Below are 11,751 nucleotides of genomic sequence, written 5' to 3'. Positions count from 1 at the left end.
CTAATTTTTTGTTCTGTTTCAGGTGGCATAATTTTTTGTCTTTAGGTGCATTATACCTAAATTAAGAATAGGTATCAGCAACTATTTTTATTTCCATATATTTTATTTGAGACGTGCAAGAGATCTTCATAAATCTCTCTGTTTTACTGTTTGGTATTACTTTTGCGGGAAAAAAAGTCACCCTTCCGTGTTACATCGAAAATCACACTCTACTAGGAACCAAATATTATACGGTACGGTAAATATTATACGGTTTCTTGAAAAACCATATACCTTATAAAATAACATTGAATTTTAAATGTTGATAAATCAATTAAATACATATTATTTTTATCTTGAATTATGATCATTTTAACGATGTAATCTTATTATAAATAAACACATTTTTCATAACTCGTACGGCAATTTCATGAAATTAAAGACAAGGAGTTCATATAACAGTGTTCTGGGAAAACTCGATACAATTTCCACAGTTATTAATAAATGGTATTGAAATTCATGAAACTCATTTAATCGAAATAATTTTGATGCGTGAGAAATATTAAACAATTATTACAAAAATAATTAAATGAACGTGTTCATTGGCTTTTAAAAAATTATCATGTATTCGATCTTTCACAACAAATAATTTACTTTTATACTTAGGTACTTCCCTTACTTAAAGCATGATATTATGTTTAGTAAAAAGTCTAGTTAATAGCAAAATGAATTTATATTTCATTTACAAAACTATTGTTGCATGAATACATAAAATGAAATCATAACAAATTATAATGTTCATTCGTATTTGATTGAAATCCTATCACGTATTCGCCATTCCCTGTTTTTGCCATAAAATTTCTCTGAGATATTTTTTACTAGAATTAAATTCCAATTATTTAAATACTGACCTTTGGACATTTAAATATTCACTTCAATGCAAAGAAATAGTTTTAATTGGAGCCGTTTCGAAGCTCGTAAGTCTTTTAATTAAAATTTTAAACTTTTTAAATTTTAAAATGAGATGATGGGTTGGGATTCTATTTAGGCATCTAGTATAGACATTTTCCACAATGATTCCATATACACTATTTTAGTTTAATTCAAGTTTTTGTTATGAATAAGGTGATGCCTGCCCAGGAGAAGATTCAGGACCACACTGCCAGATTATGTTGCAAATAAATATTAAAAATAACAAATTCATCGTATTGTAAAGAACGAGTTAGATACTTATCTTATTCAAATTTCATTCAAAATCCCGCTGGTCAAATCTGCAGTAAAAATAATTGTTAAGTGATAAATTGTAATTTAATATTGATGTGATATAATTACGACAAGGCCACGTGCCACAAACCATTCGGCATCGTAATTTAGTCGCGCCAACAAACATATTACACAACTTATTATTAACATCACCCTAAATAAAATTAGTATAATTTTCCCCGGGCGAACTTCCGCTCTTGAAACTTTGCCTAATTATATTAATGGTAAAAAATTCCTCAAGAAGTTTAAGATAAACCGCAATATCCCAAGAACTTGGGAATAAGTTTATGATTTACTGGATACAAACTTGAATGTGTGCTTCGTAATTTTACTTGTGCGTGCGTTGTTTCGGAATTTACTGTCAGAATTCCATCTAGATAATAATTAGGTTATCAATTTCCTCGTAATTATAGAAGTTTTGGCTCTGTTGTTTATACCCGACCTTTTGAAATAACAACCCTTTATTATTATTAATGAGATGAAATTTTGCAGGTTGTATTTGAACATATATTTACATGATGATATGATAACTCAGGCAAAATAAATACCAGATGTTTGTGAAAAGTTGTAGGATGAAAGTCTTTAAGTTTAGGATGAAAAGTTTTAGGATGTAGTCTTTTACTGATACAGGTTAAATGGTGACAAATATGAGGTTTCTTGTTCTTCAATCAAGGTCTTTAAGTAGGTCTTTAAGGTACAATGGAATTTACACCTTCTTAAAAAAATCATTTCGTTGCATAGGGAATGATGAACATTTGAACAGTGTTCAAATAATCCTAGGTCTATCCTAATTCTTATCTGGTTTATGATTTGTACTTCCTCTCCTACGAGTTAGGATCATATTTTAACGCAGATTATTTAAAAAAAACTTTCTGTCACATGATGTCTCACAAATGTTTAGGCGCATGCAGTAATGAACATAAATCCACAAAAAGTAAATCCAAACATCAAAATTATAAACGAGAATAATTACGGTGATAAACTTAACGACCAAGAGATGGTTGTCATAACATTAAAAGCAAAATACGGTACGCAATAAATACAAGTCAGGTGAGTACAATGGGAATGAATTATTAATTTCTTCAGATGAACATTATAATGAGAGTGGCTCGGTTTAATTAAGCAGGACGTGTAAATATTTTGGATGAGGTAGAACTTCTATTATGTACCTAGTGACAAAGAATCCCCTTTTGCCGTGAAATGGAACTCAACGTTTTTAGGAATTAGGAGGGGACTGTAAATGTTTAGGCAAAGTTACCAGTGGCAGGTATAATTTGATTTCATTTGAGGGAGTGGTTGATTATAAATTTAATTTATGTGACGACGTCAAGAGGCCTGCTTGTTATTCGTGGCGCGTGCGATTTATTGACTATCCGCTGACGAGGCTGGTGACATGTTTATCGGTTCAACGTTTTTGGCTGTGCTTGAATGGAGTACGCAATAAGCGTGCAAGTTTCGATATAGCACTATAACACATAGTGGGTTATGAAATTACTTTAACGCTTCGAGTTACGAACTTGTTTGAAAGTTAAACATCTAAAGTGAAGGCGTGAAATATTAATCCTTATAAAATCACATACTGTTTATGTTTGTTATTTCTACTTCTTGTGTACAGGTCTCTTAACAAAAAAAGATTTGATAATTATTATTACAGTAATAAAAAAGTGAATTCAATTCTAGGAACTTTCATAGAATATATTTTTATTTCAATATTAATAAAGCCATGTGTGGGCGTTGAATAAAGCGAGGTAATTGAAGATACAACTTGGGAAAATATATTATGAAACTTCTTAAATAATGCTCATAATAATATCCAAAATCACGATCAATAAAAAGTAATAAAATAGTCACAGTCTCTGCAATCGTAATATGTATTTCAAATCCTTTGGCGCGAGTTTCAGCACCTTCAGATATCTCAAGGGGTGTTCCGGCTACAGAGTGTGAAGTATCGTCGATTTTGTACACGAATCGTCTGTGCAAAGGACGGAAAGTACGTACCCATATTTTATTTAAACATATTAAACATATTACCTTTGATTTTTCTATTACGAAAAAATAGCATACAAGTATGGAAATTATTCCACCGTTTATAGAAATTTGAATGTCATCATCAATCAATCATCATGTATTCAAAAGAAGATACTCATAAACTTTTTACGATATTTTTCCTGTTTCGTATACCTATGGTCTGTCAATCGGTATAATCTAAAACAGAAGGATAGGATCACTCAGCTATATTGGATATGCCTAGAAGTATTCTACTAAACAGGCATATCGAAAATTAAAAAGTCCTTATCGAACTGAGAAAAGATTTGATCAACCTATTATTCGTAATATATTGAAATGGAAGATATTATCTTGTGAGGATGGAAAGCACGTCACATCCAGCTTATTTATCCTACGGAAAGAAATTATCACTTTTACCATACTATAGACATACATACCTATAGAAAAGCGTCAAACATTCCCCGTAATGAAGAATGTTACTAGGTATGCCAAATCCCTTGAAATTGTGTCTCAGTAAAGCCTGTATGTATACAAATACACTAGTTTTTGTCGTAGTCAAAAATACCAAGTAGTTTTGATTTTATACGCATTCAAAGTTTCGAAAAATATCGAGTCCCGCTAATAGTCACGTGACCGCTTGTGACGTCACGTCACAACGCACCGCGCGGCCGCGTCCCCGCGCGGTGTGTATAAAGCAAAATTACCAATCTTCTATTGGATGATACGTGTAATATTCAAGACCAAATCTAAAAAATAAAATATATATCAAACTAGATGATATGTTCAACGATTCTGTTTAATCAAAAACATAAAATATTAAAATTTACTCGATAAAAAAAAATTACCAAGTTAGCTCTAATTTCCACACTTTTACGTTTTCTACTTGACATGGTAATACTTATTATGATTTTTTTTTCATAAACAATTATATTAAAACATTTGCAAGATATTCGTCAATCATTTTGTGTAATTACTTTTAGTTTTGGTTTTATTTTTGGCGCTCTTTTTTTCTCGAGATAAACGTTTGGTTTTGTCACGATAAAAGTGGTTTATCGCAGATAAAACCAAAACTAAAAGTAATTACTCAAAATTCTCTGACAAATATCTTGCAAATGTTTTAATATAATTGTTTATGAAAAAAAAATCATAATAAGTATTACCATGTCAAGTAGAAAACGTAAAAGTGTGAAAATTAGAGCTAACTTGGTGATTTTTTTTTATCGAGTCAATTTTAATATTTTATGTTTTTGATTGAACAGAATCGTTGAACATATCATCTAGTTTGTTATATATTTTATTTTTTAGATTTGGTCTTGAATATTACACGTATCATCTAATAGAAGATTGGTAATTTTGCTTTATACGCACCCTAGTATCAAGTCGGCAGCGCTGAAGTAGGTGTTATAGCTTGCGCAGTATTTTGATGGGTTTTCGTCCGCGAATTTCGTGAATAGTCCAATAATAGTAATTATTATTCGTTTAATAAAATAACAGTCATACCAAAGTTTCATCTTTATTTAATAGTTTCTCAAAATATTCTATACGATTGCGTTTTTGCACTGCTGATCTCTGAGGTTTATCTTCATTTTCCTGTTGACATTTGAATTTGTGTGGAACTATACCCTGTTTTTGTTTAATTCTTCCCCCGACCAACTTATATTTTAGTATAGTTCTCCATATCATTCTCAACTTAAAACAAGAAAAAATCTTACTAGCCATCTACCTATACTTAGCCCATACGAGCAGAGCAGAAGCACAGTCTAGTATAGATTAAAACTTGTATAGAAAACAAAGGATAACGCAAAACAGCTGCAATGTTCTCAAAATATTATAATATGTAGCTTACTTCCTTTGCAACTATAAAAAACAACTTATCCGGCGAATTGGTAGTTGTATTTTTACATTTAGGAACAACACATGATTTTCTGGTATTTGGATTGGACATTTTTAAAAGTATTTAATTATAATTCCGACGGCGCGGGCGCGCGATCGCTAGCGGACTGAGTGAGCCAGATTGAGCGTGTTGTAGTGTGACGTCACACCATCACCGGGCGTTTACAACTTGTTTTACTTCTAAATCGGAAAATAATTGACGTATCGAAGTAATTTTTTCACTAGTATTATTTATTTTTGACAGAGAATATGGAGTGCTAATAATCAAAATTAGTGAACATTCTCCATTATCATCCGAAACGCAGTGCTGTTGCGGTTGTCGCTTTCCGCAAAGCGCCGAGAAATAATAGACGAAACCCATTTACTTGCGAAACCTAATAATGCTATGCTTTACCGATATTCCTGAAAATAGAGGCTTAATCCAATCCACAATAGATCTCCTGTTTTATTACTAGTTTTAGTATCACTGATAGGTACATACAATTTGTAATTATAAAATTTCTAAGTTCTCTATTGAAAACATTACAAAGAATCTTGAACCCAACAACGCGAGACTAATCTAGATAAAAGAAGATAGCTAATCGAAGGCTACAGCCTACTTTGGGGTCGTTGCCCTTTGGAATAAATATTTAAAAATGTAATTTTATTATTGTACAAGGTAATTGATTCTGTTGGCGTCTCGAAAAATAATATCGTTGAACTCTTTGAAGTTCTTTACGTTTCAAATGATTTGATGAATGGATTAGGTTGCAAATTAACCTGCTTTATTATTTATTAGAACAATAATAATAAAATCACAATGATCCACATTTCAAATCAAGCCTACAATTAAAAAAGCGTCAAAGGGAAACGAAATTAGTAAAAAAACAACCTGGAATATTAATGAAGTACTCGAAAGATAAAATGACAGCATTCTTAGCGCCGGTTTGCAACCTTCAAGTAAGTGTTCTCCAAAGTTTTACAAGGGCACACTAAATTCCGACTTAAAAGATGGCCTCCATACATAAATTTGAATTTGCACTTTATAATGAGACTAATTTACAACATTTGGAAAAGAATTCTTTAAGGCAAAGAGGAAGAGCCTCTACAATGTTATTCAGTCAATGCTTAAGTATATTTTCTTTTGTGTTTTGTTTTTTTATATAATAATAGCTGCTTGTCTTCGGCTCGAAGAAGTATACTTAAAGACTTGTCCACTTTTGACCTCGTTTCTTTTTTATTTCATGTACGTTTTACATTTTATAATAAATATCTGACAACATATATTGCTTTGCAAAGAACAATTATTAAGCTTCATATTTATAGATGTCGGGAAATTTCATAGCTTTTTATTAATATACGACCATTAACACGAATATTCTGAGACGTTTTGATTACTGAGAACTTGATCCAATTCATACCAAATTAACGTACATCCATTATATTACGTTTGACTAATATAATATCAAAATATTCTAAAAATAAATATGTTTCTTAAACATTATTTATTACACATTATTTAAACATATTATCTTATTAAGATACGAGTGCTATTTTTATATTCAAACATAATATTATCCAGTTTTTTATACCTAATATTAACTTACGTAAACTTTATTTTTTACTCGTAAAATCAGTTTATTATTATTTTAACCGACTTCAAAAAAAAGATGCAGTTTTGTCCGTAATATTTTTTTAAGATATAGCCTGTATTCAGGTCTCGTGGGCTCACAATATTTTCACTAAAGCAAAACCTGATGAATGAAGTATAGTCACTTCATTTGCAGCCCAATACGGCATTTGTCCTTCACAGAAATTATGAAGGAATGTAGTGAATGTTCCCAAATGTGCCTAGCCTACATACATGATTAATAGTTCACCATAATAAATTACAACGGCTCCAAATGAAATTTGCGTAACGCATTTCTGAGACCGTTATGATCTCCTAAACTCTCCCTTGATTACAAACTGATTGATTAAACGTGGCTAACAGCTGTTGCCCTGCAGCTTCCAGGATAGACTACGAAACTTCTCAAGGATATTACCCCTACATTATTATATTGTCATCATCTCATATGTAACATTAGTATGAATGTAATTGAAGTGTTAGGATCCTACTAATATGTATTATAAATGCGAAAGTTAGTGAGGATGTTTGTTACTCTTACACGCAAATACTACTAAACCGATATAAATGAAATTTGGTATGTAGGTAGCTAAAGGTATAGGCTACTTTTTATCTTACAAGAACGGGAACTATGCAGGTCTTTCTTTGAAAACGCGGGAAAAGGCGCGAGCGGAAATCTAGTGTGTAAGAAACCTCATTTAACAAGTACATACATAATTCTAAAATCATATACATAAATCATATACCTATGGTCTAATTGGCAAAAGATGTAATTAACCGATAACGTATTTGATTTTGTAATACGTAATATTATCAGCGTATTTTGGCAAAGGACGAAAAGTTTTATCCAATATTTCGACAATCGTTTTAAATCTAATATAACTTTTAAAGGAAATAATTTTAACTTTGTTATCGCAGTCGTCAGTAATATATCAAAGTTATGATCTAAAAAGCAAAAATGAAATAAACTTGACCTTACTACGCAATCATTTTCTGGATCAAAAACTATAAAGACATCCACCAAGTAATTCATTACGTACAAAACAAACTACATAAAATGCAATCATGAGCCATACCTGGAGGTAAGTCCCAAGTCCGAACCTATAAAGGTGTATTTTCAAATAATTAAACCAAACCAACTTATTAACCACACGGAGCGACGATAATCCCGTATTACGTACACCACTAGAACACCTAAGATCGTATCGCTTATACGCCCAAAAATCCTTCGTTACTCGTGGGCAATCCAGTGAGTGCTAGCGGCTTATCATAAATAACATTTACTGCACAGTGGAGATGTGTTCAAATTGCTTTCACGTGATATATCCGAGACCAAGTACGTTTAACCGTATTGAATTTTTAACAGACGGTGCACGTCCCCGTAGCCTGTAGGTAGGTACCTCAGCGGCCGTAAAAGATAATTTGAATTGTAATTGGTCAGTCGTATGAAAACCGGGAAATGAGAATTATGAATAGAATATTTAATAATCAGTGTAGGATGTGGAAATGAAATTTTGATTGCATTATTAATTGTCACATTTTTTCTTTAAGCTTTTAGTCCGTAATAAAAAACGGGTCACAAGTATTTCTATCACCTTTTTACCGAAAAATAAGTTCGAATAGGAGCAGATATTATAAATTTATTTATTATAATTTAACTTCATTATTTCAGGATAAAATTCTCAGATTAAAATAATCATAATTTACATTTAAGTACTAAAAGTCTCTCTAATTAACAAATAGAATTAAAATCAACACGGTTTTATTATAATAATGAACTTCGTTTGGTTTGACCTAGTTTTTTGTGAATATTGTAAAAGAGAAATTACTTATTCTTTTCGTGATATTAATTAATAGTTACAAAATATTTTAATAGAAGTTTATTAGAATAAACTTCTATTAAAATATTTTGTAACTACTTATTGTACTTATTGTATCTATAGGATAGATCCTATAGATACAATAAGTACATACTTTTCAAGACCTCACCTCCATAATTAGTACGTGAAAACAATCACAAAATAATGAAGAAACATTTTGCTCAAAGGCAATGAATAAATAAAAGTGGCGGCTCTACAAAGCGGGTGTAACAAGGGGGACAAAAGAATAGCTCTTCGCATAACAACACACGCTTGAACTTGACAACGAGTCTCACCTTGTATCACTTATGGGAATTAATTTTACCAAAACGAAAGTCATTAATACTTGACTCCGACTTTTAACGAATACAATGGGGATGAAATATTATACGCGAATACGACACCCTCGTTAAGTGTATGTAAATATTTCGTAGGCTAAATTTTCCAAGAAAGTTTAAAATTGTGTTTAGAATTAATGAAAGTCTGTAAAACTGATTTATGAACATGTAACATTGTTGTAGATCCAAATTAAATGATTTGTCGTAAAAATTTCTACCTATTAAACTACCAAATAACATGTCCCCTGATCGTCACTGATCAAGAATGGACATGCATTAAATATATTTCGTTCACCTTTCGACATACTGATAATTCTGTCGTTGTTCTAACGTAAACAACAAAATATATAGCAGCGATAACGCTCCGATACATCGCGAACCAGCTTGATTCCAACCAAGCGCTTGGATAAAAACTGCATATGATACAACCGTTGATAACCGACCCATCGTCAACGGTACGTCCATCCGTGTCGCCGGCCTCTGGCAACTTTCCAATGAAATGTTTTCACAAAAACTTCTCCCAACTTGTATTAGTTACCCGCAAAAACTTTCCGATACTATCTGCTTAGTCGAATTTTTCAATATACGATGCAAAAACTTCGCTCCCAGCATTTATTAATCCGCTAGTTTGTAAGTGGCTATCAAATTCGAGTTAAACTACAGTTAGTCTTCGCTAAGGTTTTACTGGGCTGCTGTCGGTGCAAAGCTTTAGCGCTACCTACGTAAATATTATGAGTAAAAGTAAAAGTTCGGCTTATTTAGACAAATAATAAAAAATCGGTTTTGTTGTCACGAAAAACGTCGAGTTTAATCAGGTGCACAGCTTTTCGAATTATTTTTAAGCATTTACTACAGAATCGTGAAATCAGAATTCACTACTTATTATAAATTACTGATTGAATTTAAATATGTGATATCTGGTGCTTTATACAAAAATTGCGTACGCATTGGGGATTAAAATTTACCTTCATATTAATTAAAAATTTTCATTACTGCCACCATTACGGATCGTAATTAAAAATTCATATCAATAATTTGGCAATGATAAATATAAAATATGGTATTTAAAAGTAAACAAAATATGTTCTCGTTACAAGAGGTGCTGGATGGTAAAGCGGAGAAATGGCCCATTATATCCTAAATGTGCGAAGTGAAACACCGATAACAATCTGGATTTATAGTAATTTGCAATGTTAATGTTAATGGAATCGGTTTATAGCCTTCATCCAAATTATGGATGACACCTTTAAGTGACTAAAGAACTGGTTCACTCATTATATTATCAACTAGCTGTTCCCCGCGGTTTCACCCACATTGCTTCGCTGCTGTGGGTCTTAGCGTGATGATTCTGCCTTCCTCGATAAATGAGCTATCTAACACCAAAAGAATTTTCACCGAAATTCAAATCGAACCAGTAGTTCCAGAGATTAGCGCGTTCAAACAAACAAACTATTCAGCTTTATAATATTAGCATAGATGAATTGGATAATTTATAAATTGTGTCGAAAAATACCTTCTTTCCAGAAACTTCTGGGCAGTGACCAGATAATGAATTTAGTATTTCTACACGTATAGATATCAAACTATCAGCTCCGCACCTGATATCGTTTCGATTGTGTCGGATTTCCATCCCATCGGACTATAGATCGAAGGAATAGAAATTGTCTCTGAGTTTACACACTCGCGCTAGTGTATTATACAGCTAGTGTTACCAATACTGTTTCTAGTCTCCGCTGGGATTCTGATACTGTGTAACAATGTCTATTATACATCACTCCTCTCAAGGCATCACTGATAAAGACAGATCTAGACAGCCGATAGTTATAGAAAATAACTAGGATAAAATAATAGGATAAACAACACTATGATTGATAAAAACTTATCAATAGATATAACAAAGATCACCTTGTATGTACCCCAATATATTATAGAGAAGTTACAATAGAATATCTTGAATAAAATATCATATTGACTCGGTTAATACGATATACCAAATATTTTCACCATACTCCATGTTAAGTCCTTTTTCTACGAACCATCGAACGACACGGTAAAAATAGTAACATTTTGTACATGTCATTCATGAAATTGCTTTTCAAAACAAAAGACCAGCAACAAAGGACCGCTTGTCGTTGGCCTTTCGAAGAACGTTAACAATCACGTGTTTGTACGGCGTAGGTACGTAAAATATTTATATATTTACGATATTAACATGAAAGATAATCAGTTTCATTACATTCACGTAGTGGTTTTCATCCAAATAAAGACATTATTTCAAGAGCCCTATAATTATCAAACTATGTGAAGACACAAAAATGACGACGTGAAAGAAAGATAAAAAAACACACCATCCCATTATAATATTTGTAAGGATATCCACGTAGCAACAGTAAAGAAAGGAACTTAGTTCCCACGGCCCGTCTTATAACATTCAAAGTTCCAATCGCGATCGAGTGGAAATCTCAAAAGAGCACCCAGTTTTAAACTGAAATCGGCCACTTGAAGTATTAATTGCTTTTCGTACTCCATTGTAATTCAGATTTGGTGAGAGAGATGCAAATTACTCTAAACTATCCGGTTGCTCCAGTTTTCTAACTGGAATGCGAAAAGTTGTGAAAAACAACCCGCAGAATAGAAAAGTCTACCCGCGTTTTACAATCGTGCGCGGAGCTTTGTTCTGTTTATATATTTTGTACGTTGTATATTTTTAAATAGTACTATACCTCTACATCATATTTTTAATAGTACCTAAGTATAAAAAAGCTAAGGCAAAAAAAATAGGTATATTTTTCCACAAATTACAATG

Source organism: Colias eurytheme, chromosome 13 (genome assembly GCF_061535395.1).
Source record: "Colias eurytheme isolate Ceu_HAF_F1 chromosome 13, ilColEury1 Martin Lab GWU primary, whole genome shotgun sequence".
Taxonomy (NCBI): domain Eukaryota; kingdom Metazoa; phylum Arthropoda; class Insecta; order Lepidoptera; family Pieridae; genus Colias; species Colias eurytheme.
This window is presented reverse-complemented; position numbering follows the sequence as displayed.